Genomic DNA, 17,856 nt, shown 5'->3' on the forward strand with positions numbered 1-17,856 from the left:
ATTTCCTTTATCTTCCCAGGGAGCGACCCGGTACGCGAACCGTTGAGCGCCTCGGTTCGCGGACCTTAAGCGTTCCGGGAGTCCACCATTTTGTGTTTCGGTCGAATTAAGATACAAGATGGAGGGCAAATAATGTTCGGAATGGGTAGAAGGGGGCACGGTAGAGTTATCTTGACCCCCTAGGTTTTCTGAGGGTGGCTGAGGAGGTTTATATGTGCGAAAAAAAAACATTTTTTTAAAAAAATGTCGCGAGGTTAGCTCCCGGTACGCGTACCGGGTAGCGCCCCAGGGAGCGTACTTTGTTGAAAATTAGTGAAAAAAGTTAGAGTAAAATAATAATTGTGAGTGATTAGATGTAGGGTAGCTCTGAGAAGAGCTTTTGGGTTTATGGTACATTTAGGTACTTATAAGTAGGTACCAATGCACATTTTTAAATTCAGAGTGAAAATTCTGTTGCCCTCATCTGAGAAGTGAACTCCATCTCCTCTGTAGATATCTTGCATGTAGTAACGCAAGTTATTGTTGTACAGGGAGCCCATTCCATGGTCTCTCATGTAAGCTGAAACAGATTTGTTTACATGCTTCCTCGACTTCTCAATTTGTGGACAAAATTGGTTTGACCACCTCCATTTCTGTCTTTGGCATATATTTGAATATACCAAGGCAGTCTGAGGAAAAAGTGCCATTAATTGCTCAAAGGTGTCCTTTAAAAGCATTTCCAGACCTACACCAGTCAAAGTGCCCAAGTCATTACCTCCACAGTGCACAATTAACAGGTCAGGTTTTGGCAAATGCATAAAGGTTTTCACCAATGGTATCAATTGGTGACATTTTAATCCTCTGTGGCCAAACCACTTAATTTCCACATCTTGTAAATTGAGGTTAGGTAAATTCCTGCTTTCAACGTACCTTTGAGCCCAGTGAATATAACTATGACCAACAATCCAGACAGAAAACATGGTGAGAGAAGGTTCTCCTGCAGTCAGATGAAGTGTGGCAATGAAATGGCAGTTGAAAAAATGAGAGTGTAAAATGAAAAAAAAACTGTGGAGTTTCTGTGTTCATGAAGCAGTAACAGTGATTGGTGGATTTTGATTGATGAAAACAGAAAGTTAGGGTGCACAGATGTGTTCTTTGAAAGATGTATTTTGAGTGGTCAATAAAAAATCATTAAATGAAAGAATGCACTGGATATGCAGGTGCACTGAGAGTTCAGAGTTCAATTGCAACATTGTTGTGTGAACTTGCAAACACCAGAGTTCTTCCAAGAGGTGGTTGCTATGGAAAATAGGCAGAAAGGGCAGAGGGGGAAGGGTTTTCATTTGAAAAAAAGTGAGGGAAGAGTTTTGATTGGGTGACATGAGAAATATGTGTGAAGAATTACAGCATTTCTGTGCTTTTGATAGCTGCAGACTCTGGAGTGCATACCTTTTGCTCTGCTGAAGACAAATTGGTGTGTTTCTGAGACTGTTTTCAAACTCAAAGTATTTGCTAAGGTGAGAAAATATTTCTTTAATTTAGATAGAGAATAGTGTGCTTTAAGGAGAAAATTATGATTTATGTGGCGCAAATTGCTTGTAAATATGCTCTCACATGTGTATGGAAAATTTTGATTTTGAATGTTTGTGTTACATAGCCATGTTAAAAGTGACCCAACCATGCTGGAAAGGCAATCAAAAAATGCTTTCATGTGTTTTAATGACATTTTAAGTCATTTTCCCATGTGCAGTGTTTAGAAATTATGATTTGAAAATCGTTTTTGGGGAAAAGGAATTGTTTTTAAATTCATGACAAGGACATAATGGTGTATGCTTCTTTATAAGGCAATTGACTGTCCCTGATGTTATTTTTCTCATTTTAGTGTAAGACCTTTCTCTGTGGCGCAAATTGCTTGTAAATATGCTTCCACATGTGCATGGAAAATTTTGATTTTGAATGTTTGTGTTACATAGCCATGTTAAAAGTGACCCAACCATGCTCGAAAGGCAATCAAAAAACGCTTTCATGTGTTTTAATGACATTTTAAGTCATTTTCTCATGTGCAGTGTTTTGAAATTATGATTTGAAAATCGTTTTTGGGGAAAAGGAATTGTTTTTAAATTCATGACAAGGACATAATGGTGTATGGTTCTTTATAAGGCAATTGACTGTCCCTGATGTTATTTTTCTCATTTTAGTGTAAGACATTTCTCTGTGGCGCAAATTGCTTGTAAATATGCTCCCACATGTGCATGGAAAATTTAGATTTTGAATGTTTGTGTTACATAGCCATGTTAAAAGTGACCCTACCATGCAGGAAAGCCAATCAAAAAACGCTTTTATGTGTCTTAAGGACAATTTAAGTAATTTTCCCATGTGTAGTGTTTTGAAGTTATGATTTGAAAATCGTTGTTGAGGTAAAGGAATGTTGTTAAAATTTATGTGCGCCATATGCCCCCAAATTTCTTTTTTAGGGGTGCAGCAGGGTGTTCTTGAGACACCCCTGCACCTTTGGAATAAATTCCTAATTTGTGATGAGCAAATTGTTAATCGCAAATTGCACCTTCATTTATATGAGCCTCCTAGCCCATGGAAATGAATGGGTAAAATAGCAATTAGCAATTTTCTCATCGCAAATTAGGAATGGTAAAGAATCGCTAATTATTCCTTAAAATTTGCTTTTTTGGAAATGCAAAATAGTTATATGATACATATGGCGGTTGATGTCTAACAAGATAAGAAGCTTATGGATTCATTTATGGTGACTGGCGCAATGAAGTAGACATCACTTACTTCATTGGTAGAGCTTTACATGTATTATCTCCTCTGTATTCTTCATCAAGCGTAACTTTAATCTGCAATCCTGAGTAGGCCTCACTTTAAACAAACCTCTGGATAGGCTACATCTTATTGTTATCCTGTATTAATCATTTAAAATGCTAGGGACAGATTTATGATAGGTGTATACCTCTTTTGCGCCACTTAGAAAACATTGTCCATGGGGAAATGACTTAAAATGTCCTTAAGACACATGAATGTGTTATTTTAAAACGTTTGCAATTTTTTTGGGTCACTTTCAACATGGCTATGTGACTGAAACAGTCAAAATCTAAATTCGCAATGCACAGGTGGGAGCATATTTACAAGGAATGTGCTCCATGGGGAAAGGTCTTATAATGTAATATGGGAAAAATGACATCAGAGACACTGAAATGCCTTATAGAGAAGCATACACCATTATGTCCTTGTCATAAATTTGCAAACCATTACTTTTCCCCAAAAACGATTTTCAAATTATATTTTGAAAACACTGCACATGTGGAAATGACTTAAAATGTCAATAATTCAAAATTTGCGATTCCTTAAATGCAATGTATCAAAAAAAAAATATGTAAAAAATGATATTAAGGATTTGGAAACTACCACCAACTTCTAGTTTGTGGTAATTTGCGAATTCTTTTCAAAAAGCATTTTTTTCAACAAAAAAAAAAGGTCCCATATGACGCCCATACATGCCCTTAGGGCATGTAGGTGTGACATATGCTCCCAAATTTCTTTTTCAGGGGTGCAGCAGGGTGTTCTTGAGATACCCCTGCACGCTTGAAAAAAATCCTATTTTGTGATGAGCTAATTGCTAATCACAAATTGCAACCTTCATTCCTATGAGCCTCCTAGCCCATGGAAATGAATGGGTAATTTGCAATTAGGAATTTGCTCATTGCAAATTAGGAATAGTAAAGAATTGCTATTTATTCCTTAAAATTTGCTATTTAGGAAATGCAAAATAGTTTGATGGTACATATGGTGGTTCATCTGTAACAAGATAAGAAGCTTAGGGATACATTTATGATGACTGGCGCAATAAAGTGCACATTACTTACTTCATTGGTAGGCCTTTATATGTATTATCTCCTCTGTATTCTTCATCAAGCGTAACTTTAATCTGCAATCCTGAGTAGGCCTCACCTTAAACAAACCTCTGGATAGGACACACTTTATTGTCATCCTGGATTAATCATTTAAAATGCTAGGGACAGATTTATGATAGGTGTATGCCTCTTTTGTGCCACTGTGCGTCACTTTTATGATGCAGCGGTGGTGCAAAAGATTTGCTATGAGGCGACAACATTACAAATTGATGCATTTAGGCAGATATGTCATGGTGTAAAAAAAACGTACCACATAAAACCCAAGCAGCAGTGATGCAAAAGATGCACCATGTCGCAAGACAGGCCTCACTTGGGGCCATATGTATCAAGCTAATTAGCATTTGCAAAGATCAAAATTCTACGAATTTCGGCCTTTGCGAATGTTAATTAGACAAATGGTATGTATCAAACAAGTTTGATGCAAAATAAGGAGTAGCAAAATTTGCTATTCCTTATTTTGCAATTGCACTGAAGGATTTGCAAATTTTGTGACTACTTAAATGCAATGTATCAAACAAAAACTATGTAAAAAATGACATTAAGGATTTGGAAACTATTGTGGTAAATTGGTGGTAATTTGTGAATTCTTTTCAAAAAGCTTTTTTTCAAAAAAACAAAAGGTGCCATATGACGCCAACACATGCCCTTAGGGCATGTATGTGTGCCATATGCCCCCAAATTTGTTTTTCAGGGGTGCAGCAGGGTGTTCTTGAGACACCCCTGCACCCTTGGAAAAATTCCTAATTTGTGATGAGCAAATTGCTAATCGCAAATTAAACCTTCATTCATATGAGCCTCCTAGGCCATGGAAATGAATGGGTAACTTGCAATTAGCAATTTGCTCATCGCAAATTAGGAATGGTAAAGAATCGCTATTTATTCCTTAAAATTCGCTATTTAGAAAATGTAAAATATTTTGATGATACATATGGCAGTTCATCTGTAACAAGATAAGAAGCTTAGGGATAGATTTATGATGACTGGCGCATCACCAGGGATGTGACAGTCATCCTGCGCGGCGGAGCCGAGCTGTTTTGCAGCCATCATTGTGTGGAGTTCAGTTCATCTCACTAGTTTTGTATTTGTCATGAGGGGTTGTTCCTAATGTTTCTATTTTAGCGAGGTGAAAAAGAGATCCCATTAGTGGCCTACTGATTTTGCTCGATTCCTTTTCTTTTTTTTTACACGATTTTTCGTTATCTGCAAAGACTAAACAGAGTATTGCGACTCTGTGTCTGTTTGTAAATAGAGAATGAACCAAAGAGAACCAATTCTAAAACAGTAAATGCTTGGATAACAATCAATCAAATGGAGAGAGAAGCAGGCACGACGTATTACAACGGGGGCAAAGGCCTGCGTTAACTACCTTTCACTATCTGCAAAGAGAGAGTACTCCTAATAGAAATGAGGGGGGGGGCACCATTCAAAGCAGATCAGTGTGCATAAACACGAAAATGTTTTCACTTACCACGTACTTGACATTCGACAGCTTATGATATTTGCTATTAAAAAACCATTGAAATTCACTGAAAAAACCATAGGTTATAGACCATATATAGTTAGGAATTAGCATTTACAAAACCTTGAAAATTCACTGAAAAAACCATAGGTTATAGACCATATATAGTTAGGAATTAGCATTTAAAAAACCTTATTTTACTCACACAAAACCATTGAAATTCCATATATAGTTAGTTGCACTAACTATATATCGCGCACCCGCAATCCACTGCTGATGATGTCACATATTACATCATTCATGACATGGTCAGTGACATCACTGATGACATCACTGATGACATCTCAAATGACATCACTGATGACATCACTGATGACATCTCATTTGACATCAATGACCACATCACTGATGATATCATTCATGTGACAATACAATGCATCTCCTCACATTTTAATATACCCTCTGTTTCACCCAGTGTTAAATACAGAGTATAATTTTTGAAACCATTGACACACCAATACTAGTTACTACATACGCACTCACTGATTCCTACGTCTACACACACATTCACTCATTCACCCATACAATCATTCATACATACAATCACTCATCTTTACAACACTATCATATGCACTCATACACCTATACAGACACTCACACTCTGCCACTCATCCATGGAGTTACTCACACACCTAGTCAGTCCTGTAAAGAATCAATCACACTTCCATTTTCTTGTCTATACAGTTAAACATAGAGCACCTTACATTTTCAAACATATACTAACACATACTTACTTTCTTATACAATCATTGATACAAGTACACATTGATCTGCACAGAGTCACACACCTCCCAGCCAGCCACACACACACTCAGTCTCCCATACAAATACTTGGACAATCAATCAATAACCCATATAGTTAATCATATAGCTACTGATCAACACATGCAGCAGTTTACAGAACAACAGACATAATGATGCACAAATTAAGACAGTTTAGTCACTAACCCATGCACTCAGTGAGACACATTTAATCACTCACTCATACATTCAGTCACGCACCTACTAAATCCTTCGTCAAGACACTTATACATCTACTCATTCTTCAATATGTAAAACATATTTAAACTTTACAGAAACACACAGTCAATGGATGATGTCATCAGTGATGTCATCAGTGATGTCATTTGAGATGTCATCAGTGATGTCATCAGTGATGTCACTGACCATGTCATGAATGATGTAATATGTGACATCATCAGCAGTGGATTGCGGGTGCGCGATATATAGTTAGTGCAACTAACTATATATGGAATTTCAATGGTTTTTTGTGAGTAAAATAAGGTTTTTTAAATGCTAATTCCTAACTATATATGGTCTATAACCTATGATTTTTTCAGTGAATATATATATATATATATATATATATATATATATATATATATATATATATATATATATATATATATATATATATATATATATTCACTGAAAAAACCATAGGTTATAGACCATATATAGTTAGGAATTAGCATTTACAAAACCTTGAAAATTCACTGAAAAAACCATAGGTTATAGACCATATATAGTTAGGAATTAGCATTTAGAAAACCTTATTTTACTCACACAAAACCATTGAAATTCCATATATAGTTAGTTGCACTAACTATATATCGCGCACCCGCAATCCACTGCTGATGATGTCACATATTACATCATTCATGACATGGTCAGTGACATCACTGATGACATCACTGATGACATCTCAAATGACATCACTGATGACATCACTGATGACAACATCCAGTGACTGTATGTTTCTGTAAAGTTAAAATGTGTCTTACATATTGAAGAATGAGTGCAAGTATAAGTGTCTGGACAAAGGATTTAGTAGGTGCATGACTGAATGTATGAGTGAGTGATTAAATGTGTCTCACTGAGTGCATGGGTTAGTGACTAAACTGTCTTAATTTGTGCATCATTATGTCTGTTGTTCTGTAAACTGCTGCATGTGTTGATCAGTAGCTATATGATTAACTATATGGGTTACTGATTGATTGTCCAAGTATTTGTATGGGAGACTGAGTGTGTGTGTGGCTGGCTGGGAGGTGTGTGACTCTGTGCAGATCAATGTGTACTTGTATCAATGATTGTATAAGAAGGTAAGCGTGTGTTAGTATATGTTTGAAAATGTAAGGTGCTCTATGTTTAACTGTATAGACAAGAAAATGGAAGTGTCATTGATTCTTTACAGGACTGACTAGGTGTGTGAGTAACTCCATGGATGAGTGGCAGACTGTGAGTGTCTGTATAGGTGTATGAGTGCATATGATAGTGTTGTAAAGATGAGTGATTGTGTGTATGAATGATTGTATGGGTGAATGAGTGAATGTGTGTGTAGACATAGGAATCAGTGAGTGCGTATGTAGTAACTAGTATTGGTGTGTCAATGGTTTCAAAAATTATACTCTGTATTTAACACTGGGTGAAACAGAGGTTATATTAAAATGTGAGGAGATGCATTGTATTGTCACATGAATGATATCATCAGTGATGTGGTCATTGATGTCAAATGAGATGTCATCAGTGATGTCATCAGTGATGTCATTTGAGATGTCATCAGTGATGTCATCAGTGATGTCACTGACCATGTCATGAATGATGTAATATGTGACATCATCAGCAGTGGATTGCGGGTGCGCGATATATAGTTAGTGCAACTAACTATATATGGATTTTCAATGGTTTTGTGTGAGTAAAATAAGGTTTTCTAAATGCTAATTCCTAACTATATATGGTCTATAACCTATGGTTTTTTCAGTGAATATATATATATATATTACCTACTGGCGGTCGCCAGTAGGTATATATAGTTAGGATTTTTTCCCTATGGGATTTTTGAAAATTCTATGTCTAATAACTTTGGCGTTTGTGGACGGAATTGGCTGAAATTTTCTGGAAAATGGAACATTTTGTTTCTGAGCAGCCCCTGGAAATTTGGGGGGGGTTCGTCAAGGGGGGGCCGAAAAAAAAGGGGGGTCCCAAAACGTGTTTTTAACATTGAGTTTTCCATAGGGCGGTTGGCCTCACTTTTAGCCCGAACGGCTGAATGGATTTGCACGAAACTTGGCAAAATTGTAGGGACTGGTAGCCCGATGTGCCTTTGCTAGGTCTCAATATATGTGCTTCAGTGGATTTTGAGAAATTAATGTTCAAAAAAAGATATATATCTGTAACAGCGGACCGGGCAGCGCTACGGTTCGCGGACTTTACGCGTACCGGAACTTCGCGTAGCGAAGCTGATTGGCTCTCCGGTGTCTGTCAACATTCTAAACAGTCCGGAGCGGCCGCCATCTTGTCTCTCGGTAGGATTGAGAGACAAGAGGAGGCCAAAACAAAGGGGGAAATGACCATAAGGGGGCATAGTATATCCTCCCTGACCCCCTAGGTTTAATGTGGAGGCTTTAAAAGGGCCCCGCGGGGCAAAAAAAATAAAAAAAAAATTTTTGTTTTTTTGCGTGGGTAGCGCCCGGCTCGCGAACCGGGAAGCGTTCTGGGCAGCGTACTATAATGAAAAATGAATGATAGACTTTTCAAAAACTGTATGTTAATTGATTGTTGGTTTTGTTGATTATTTTTTTATTTTTTTATTTTTTAAGCAATTATTTATTATTGTGATTGTGTTTCAAAATTTAATAACATTTCTAACATTTAACTAGTTTATGAATTACATATAAAAATGATTAAAGACTCAAACAATTTTTTAATATTACATACAATTTTATTTTTCAGATTGTTTTTCAAAATTGAATAGAACGTCTAGCATTTGACTGTCCGATATGTCCTCTTGTTGAGTGAACATAAGTTCCCACATTTGACCGTCATCATAATGGAGTAAATGATCGACAGATTCTACACATTGAAGTAATTCATAGTCCTGTGACTCATCCATGAATTCTAAGTCATCAATGGGTTCCATAACTTGTTCATTGTTGCTGTCCAGAACAATTTCGAAGGAAACATTCTGCTCACCTTCCATTTTATTGCTGTAATTTGCATAAAAAATAAATATATCAGTAGTGATAGGGCACTGTTGGGTTTAAGTTCAGACAGGTACTTGTGAGTTTATAACAGAGAAGTAATCTATGGGCACTGTATGGTTTCAGGCGTGAAGTAGTACTATTAAAAAGTGCCTGTGAAGAAGCCTAAGTAAATTCATAATTATACCACAGAAACCTAAATCAATCCATAATTATAATAAAGAAGCCTTTCTCAATGTCTAACTCTTACAGAGGGATAGTATATAACTATCTGAAAATGTTTTCAAATTTATAAAATAATATCTCACCTTCTAAAAACAAGTTTAAGTTGTGAGTGAAAATGATCTTGCAATGTAATTCAGGAAGTAGTAGTCAAAATGGCTGTGTTTCTCTCTCTTTCTTTATATATATTCAGGTACATAACCAATCAAATGTCAGGTAAAAAAAGTAGAAAATGAAAGTAACATTTTAATTGGTTGTCAATTCCAACACTTCAGATGTGTTTTGAGAAGTAATTTACCTCAGGGTATTTAGAGAGGTCTACAGGCTAAATGGCTAAATGGAATTCCAATCAAATTTGTGAAAATGGTAGGGATTGGTATGTAGTATGAGCTAATCTATATTTGGTGAAATTGTCTCCAGTCGCTTTTCTGTAAACTACTTTCCCACCTTTTTTGATGGTGCGCTTCCCAGGGAGCGACCCGGTACGCGAATTGGTGAGCGCCCCGGTTCGCGAACCTTAAGCGTTACGGGAGTCCACCATTTTGTGTTTCGGTCGAATTAAGATACAAGATGGAGGGCAAATAATGTTCAGAATGGGTAGAAGGGGGCACGGTAGACTTATCTTGACCCCCTAGGTTTTCTGAGGGTGGCTGAGGAGGCCCATATGTGCGAAAAAAAACACATTTTTTTTAAAATTTAGCGAGGTTAGCTCCCGGTTCGCGTACCGGGAAGCGCCCCAGGGAGCGTACTTTGTTGAAAATTAGTGAAAAATGTTAGAGTAAAATAATAATTGTGAGTGATCAGATGTAGGGTAGCTCTGAGAAGAGCTTTTGGGTTTATGGTACATTTAGGTACTTATAAGTAGGTACCAATGCACAGTCTTAAATTCAGAATGAAAATTCTGTTGCCCTCATCTGAGAAGTGAACTCCATCTCCTCTGTAGATATCTTGCATGTAGTAACGCAAGTTATTGTTGTACAGGGAGCCCATTCCATGGTCTCCCATGTAAGCTGAAACAGATTTGTTTACATGCTTCCTCGACTTCTCAATTTGTGGACAAAATTGGTTTGACCACCTCCATTTCTGTCTTTGGCATATATTTGAATATACCAAGGCAGTCTGAGGAAAAAGTGCCATCAATTGCTCAAAGGTGTCCTTTAAAAGCATTTCCAGACCTACCCCAGTCAAAGTGCCCAAATCATTACCTCCACAGCGCACAATTAACAGGTCAGGTTTTGGCAAATGCATAAAGGTTTTCACCAATGGTATCAATTGGTGACATTTTAATCCTCTGTGGCCAAACCACTTAATTTCCACATCTTGTAAATTGAGGTTAGGTAAATTCCTGTTCTCAGCATACCTCTGAGCCCAATAGATGTAACTATGTCCAACAATCCAGACAGAAAACATGGTGAGAGAAGCTTCTCCTGCAGTCAGATGAAGTGTGGCAATGAAATGGCAGTTGAAAAAATAAGAGTTTAAAATGAAAAAAACTGTGGAGTTTCTGTGTTAATGAAGCAGTAACAGTGATTGGTGGATTTTGATTGCTGAAAACAGAAAGTTAGGGTGCATGGATGAGTTGTTTGAAAGATGTATTGTGAGTGGTCAAGAAAAAATCATTAAATGAAAGAATGCACTGGATATGAGGTGCACTGAGAGTTCAGAGTTCAATTGCAACATTGTTGTGTGAACTTGCAAACACCAGAAGTCTTCCAAGAGGTGGTTGCCATGCAGAAAAGGCATGAAATGGCAGAGGGGGGAAGGGTTTTCATTTGAAAAAAAGTGAGGGAAGAGTTTTGATTGGGTGACATGAGAGATATGTGTGAAGAATTACAGCATTTCTGTGCTTTTGATAGCTGCAGACTCTGGAGTGCATACCTTTTGCTCTGCTGAAGACAAATTGGTGTGTTTCTGAGACTGTTTTCAAACTCAAAGTATTTGCTAAGGTGAGAAAATATTTCTTTAATTTAGATAGAGAATAGTGTGCTTTAAGGAGAAAATTATGAAGAAAGTTGTGTTTTTCAAATGTTGCTTTGTCTCAAGTGTTTTACAAATAGATTTTGTTTCTTTGAGAAAATGTAATTGGAGAAAATGTGAAGTATTAGTACTGACAGGGTGTTTTTCTGCATAGGAGCTGTGGAGTCTTTTCAAATTATGACTTGAAAATCGTTTTTGAGGAAAATGAATGGTTATAATATTTCTGACAAGGACATAATGGTGTATGCTTCTTTATAATGCAATTGACTGTCTCTGATGTTATTTTTCCCATTTCAATGTAAGACCTTTCTCTGTGGCGCAAATTGCTTGTAAATATGCTCCCACCTGTGCATGGCAAATTTAGATTTTGAATGTTTGTGTTACATAGCCATGTTAAAAGTGATACAAACATGCTGCAAAGGCAATCAAAAAACGCTTTTATGTGTCTTAAGGACATTTTAAGTCATTTTCCCATGTGCAGTGTTTTGAAATTATGATTTGAAAATCGTTTTTGGGGAAAAGGAATTGTTTTTAAATTTATGACAAGGACATAATGGTGTATGCTTCTTTATAAGGCAATTGACTGTCTCTGATGTTATTTTTCCCATTTTAATGTAAGACCTTTCTCTGTGGCGCAAATTGCTTGTAAATATGCTCCCACCTGTGCATGGCAAATTTAGATTTTGAATGTTTGTGTTACATAGCCATGTTAAAAGTGATACAAACATGCTGCAAAGGCAATCAAAAAACGCTTTTATGTGTCTTAAGGACATTTGATGTCATTTTTCCCATATTACATTAAAAGACCTTTCTCCGTGGGGCACATTCCTTGTAAATATGGTCACACTTGTGCATGGTAAATTTAGATTTTGACTGTTTGAGTTACATAACCATGTTAAAAGTGACCCAAAAAAATTGCAAAGGCTTTCAAAAAACACTTTCATGTGTCTTAAGGACATTTTAAGTCATTTCCCTGTGGGCAGTGTTTTCAAATTATGACTTGAAAATCGTTTTTGAGGTAAAGGAATGTTGTTAAAATTTATGTGCGCCATATGCCCCCAAATTTCTTTTTCAGGGGTGCAGCAGGGTGTTCTTGAGACACCCCTGCACCTTTGGAAAAATTCCTAATTTGCGATGAGCTAATTGCTAATCACAAATTGCACCTTCATTCCTATGGGCATCCTGGCCCATGGAAATGAATGGGTAATTTGCAATTAGCAATTTGCTCATCGCAAATTAGGAATGGTAAAGAATCGCTATTTATTCCTTAAAATTCGCTATTTTGGAAATGCAAAATAGTTTGATGATACATATGGCGGTTGATCTCTAACAAGATAAGAAGCTTAGGGATACATTTATGATGACTGGCGCAATGAAGTGGACATCACTTACTTCATTGGTAGAGCTTTACATGTATTATCTCCTCTGTATTCTTCATCAAGCGTAACTTTAATCTGCAATCCTGAGTAGGCCTCACCTTAAACAAACCTCTGGATAGGCCACACCTTATCGTCATCATGAATTAATCATTTAAAATGCTAGGGACAGATTTATGATAGGTGTATGCCTCTTTTGCGCCACTTACAAAACACTGCCCATGGGGAAATGACTTAAAATGTCCTTAAGACACATGAAAGTGTTTTTTTAAAGCCTTTGCAATTTTTTGGGGTCACTTTTAACATGGCTATGTGACTCAAACAGTCAAAATCTAAATTCACCATGCACAGGTGGGAGCATATTTACAAGGAATGTGCTCCATGGGGAAAGGTCTTATAATGTAATATGGGAAAAAGGACATCAGAGACAGTGAAATGCCTTATAAAGAAGCATACACCATTATGTCCTTGTCATAAATTTACAAACCATTCCTTTTCCCTAAAAACGATTTTCAAATCAAAATTTGAAAACACTGCACATGTGGAAATGACTTAAAATGTCCTTAATTCAAAATTTGCTATTCCTTATTTTGCGATTGCACTGAAGGATTTGCAAATTTTGCGATTCCTTAAATGCAATGTATCAAACAAAAAATATGTAAAAAATGACATTAAGGATTTGGAAACTACCACCAACTTCTAGTTTGTGGTAATTTGCGAATTCTTTTCAAAAAGCTTTTTTTCCAAAAAACAAAAGGTGCCATATGACGCCAATACATGCCCTTAGGGCATGTATGTGCGCCATATGCCCCCAAATTTCTTATTCAGGGGTGCAGCAGGGTGTTCTTGAGACACCCCTGCACCCTTAAAAAAATTCCTAATTTGCGATGAGCTAATTGCTAATCGCAAATTGCACCTTCATTCCTATGAGCCTCCTAGCCCATGGAAATGAATGGGTAATTTGCAATTAGCAATTTGCTCATTGTAAATTAGGAATGGTAAAGAATTGCTATTTATTCCTTAAAATTCGCTATTTAGGAATTGCAAAATAGTTTGATGATACATATGGTGGTTCATCTGTAACAAGATAAGAAGCTTAGGGATACATTTATGATGACTGGCGCAATAAAGTGGACATTACTTACTTCATTGGTAGGCCTTTACATGTATTATCTCCTCTGTATTCTTCATCAAGCGTAACTTTAATCTGCAATCCTGAGTAGGCCTCACCTTAAACAAACCTCTGGATAGGCCACACCTTATCGTCATCCTGGATTAATCATTTAAAATGCTAGGGACAGATTTATGATAGGTGTATGCCTCTTTTGCGCCACTGTGCGTCACTTTTATGATGCAGCGGCGGTGCAAAAGATTTGCTATGAGGCGACAAAATTACAAATTGATGCATTTAGGCAGATGTGTCATGGTGTAAAAAAAACGTGCCACATGAAACCGATGCAGCAGTGATGCAAAAGATGCACCATGTTGCAAGACAGGCCTCACTTGGGGCCATATGTATCAAGCTAATTAGCATTCGCAAAGATCAAAATTCTGCGAATTTCGGCCTTTGCGAATGCTAATTAGACAAATGGTATGTATCAAACAAGTTTGATGCAAAATAAGGAATAGCAAAATTTGCTATTCCTTATTTTGCGATTGCACTGAAGGATTTGCAAATTTTGCGATTCCTTAAATGCAATGTATCAAACAAAAAATATGTAAAAAATGACATTAAGGATTTGGAAACTACCACCAACTTCTAGTTGGTGGTAATTTGCGAATTCTTTTCAAAAAGCTTTTTTTCCAAAAAACAAAAGGTGCCATATGACGCCAATACATGCCCTTAGGGCATGTATGTGCGCCATATGCCCCCAAATTTCTTTTTCAGGGGTGCAGCAGGGTGTTCTTGAGACACCCCTGCACCCTTGGAAAAATTCCTAATTTGCGATGAGCTAATTGCTAATCGCAAATTGCACCTTCATTCCTATGAGCCTCCTAGCCCATGGAAATGAATGGGTAATTTGCAATTAGCAATTTGCTCATTGCAAATTAGGAATGGTAAAGAATTGCTATTTATTCCTTAAAATTCGCTATTTAGGAAATGCAAAATAGTTTGATGATACATATGGCGGTTCATCTGTAACAAGATAAGAAGCTTAGGGATAGATTTATGATGACTGGCGCATCACCAGGGATGTGCCAGTCATCCTGCGCCGCTGTTCCGCCACCCATGGTGTGCTGCATTTACAATGCGGCGCAGCATGGGGCAAAAATGGCACAGATGCGTGACATATCTGTGCTGTAAAGGTGGCGCATTGCTGGAGTTGTATCGCAAGTGCGATGCAGCTCCAGCAAGGCTCAGGGGTGCCCCATCTCCACAATGTTGCGTCAAGACCTATGCCTGCTTAAAGCAGGCGCAGGGTTTTGACGCAGCTTTCTCCTATCTGATTGTAAATGCGGCACACCATGGGTGGCAGAGCAGCGGTGCACGTTAACTGGTGCATGGCTGGGGATGTGCCATTTAACATAAATCTGCCCCTTTACATTTAAGTATGTGCAGGGGACACAGAGTCGGTGAGGCTTATCCAAGGTTAAGAAGAGATGAGTCCTGTTCACTGAAAAATTAGACATAGGCTTCACCTGCTCAGCTGCAAAATGTTACTCTTGTTAAACAATTTTACTATTATAATCTCTGAGATTTGTCTCTTACTCTGCAACATCTCATTGTTGTTATCTTTCTTTAAAGATAAAGACAACATCAACATGAGCGATAATCTGCAATCAGTTGATTTTGACCTCATCATTGAACTTGTAATTGAAACATCAGTGGATGTTGATCCCTTGGATGATTTAAATCCTGAGGATGAAGAAGAACGTGATGAGGATGCAGATTTGTCCGAATTATATGACATAGGGTGGGAAGCTGACCTGCTTGATCATATGGAACTATAAACATTTATTTTTAAAATTTATAATAAATAAAAAGTAAAAATGTAAACCGTTTAATTTAAAAATAAAGACACCTTCAAAAACAGGTTATGTGTAGTGTCTTCAATAAAATATTAAAATATGCTCATAAAATTAGATCAGATTCACATATAAGATAGCACAGGTAACATGAATATAAATTCCATTTCTTTTCTGCTATTTCTGTATTCTAAAATTGCCATGCACTAAAAAATCTTATATGTAAAAATGTAAAGTAGTGTTTTAAGTTTTTGATTACTGTTATTGATGTACTGTTGGGTAATAGTGGTTAATAACATTTTTTAATATATTTTACCACAGATTCAACTGCAGATCATTTCAACATTTCACCATGCCAACGAAAGAAAGACTGAGAAAGGCTGCAAAACGTCAAAGACAGCAGGTGATTGAAAAAAAGCAGCAGTCCTCTAACAAAAAGATTTGTCAAGTCAACAAGAAAGCACCGGGTAAGAGTACAAAAACATTCATAAGAAATATTTGCAGTAAAAAAAGATATTACTACAGAAAATGTTTCAGTCCAGAAAAAGAGAAGCAATTCAAATGGAAAGGAAAGGCCAATCAAAAATGTTACTGCTAGAGCAAGAGATAACTCTGTGCATGATAGTAGAAGGAAACAACAGTTTAGGGAAATTCGTAAACGAATGTTCCGCAACAGGATAATTGGCAATTTGTTAAAAAATATTAAGAAAGGTCAACAGAAAGTGGTTTTTTATAAGAGAAAAAAAAAGTTGAGAAAGTTATTGATCAGGCATTTGAAATTAAACGTAAGTTATTTATTTTGATAATCAATAGAATTAGGAAGCTAAACAAGGCAATTTATGATTTCAAAAGAAATAGTAGATGGAAGAGAATAGTTAATCGTAGTAATTTTTGTGAAGTTTTTTCTGGAGAATGGATGCATAGTTCAAGCTGTGAGGCATTTTTTAATGAGGAGAGTTATTTCCAGGATAATGATTTGGTGCATGCAGTTGACACCAGTGGTCGTGCTTATGAAGTGAAAGATGGTTGTCCAGTTGAAAAAGAAAAACTTGTGACAACAGAGGCAGAAGAGGTGTTAGGTAATGAGGTTTTAGGAAGACGTGCTAAGGGTCCTGTGTACACCTGGAAGTGTAGTAGTATTTGCAGTGTGCGACAGGATTCCATCAATTTGCTTTGTGATTTTGTACGGTCATTTAATAAGAAAAGTTTGAAGCAGAAAATAAGGTTGTTGCAAGAATTAGATCCTTGCAGAGTGAGAGAAGTGACAGGTTTGCATGGTCATTCACTGGCTTGTCTTTCCAGGAGAGTATGCCAGAGTGTTTTTCATCATTTCAGGATGCTAGCAGTGCATCATAATAAAGTGAGGAAATTAGTTAGAATGTTGTATTATGCTAAGAGTCCAGCAATTATGCTTAAAAAATTATGTGCTGCTCTTTTGCATGGTTCTGAAATAGATGTGAAGAATATATGTGAAGAAATTGAGTTTTGTTACTTTGGAAGTAAAGAGGAGAATGTTGAAATTGACCAAGAAGAAGCGGGTAATGTGGAAGATAGTGTACAGGTTTCCAGTACAGATAATTTCCAGAGGGAAATTGCCACGTTTCAGGTCAAATCAAGTGAGAGGCCAAATTTCACTTGTGTGTGTTGTCGACGCACTTATTATAAGAATCAGACTAAGTTAGTGGATTTATATGCAAAAAGTGAAAGGGAAAATAATAGTGAATGGAAGGATTTCGCAACATACTTGATGGTAGAAAATTGTTTTGATTTGGGATTGGATCAACGTGTGTGTACTTATTGTTGTTGCAAATTAAATCAAAACCAGATGCCTGCTAGAGCAGTTCATAATAATCTGGAATTGGTTGAGATTCCTTCTGAATTGAAGGATTTAAATACTTATGAATCTA

The sequence above is a fragment of the Lissotriton helveticus genome, chromosome 5_1 (assembly GCF_964261635.1).
Source record: "Lissotriton helveticus chromosome 5_1, aLisHel1.1, whole genome shotgun sequence".
Taxonomy (NCBI): Eukaryota; Metazoa; Chordata; class Amphibia; order Caudata; family Salamandridae; genus Lissotriton; species Lissotriton helveticus.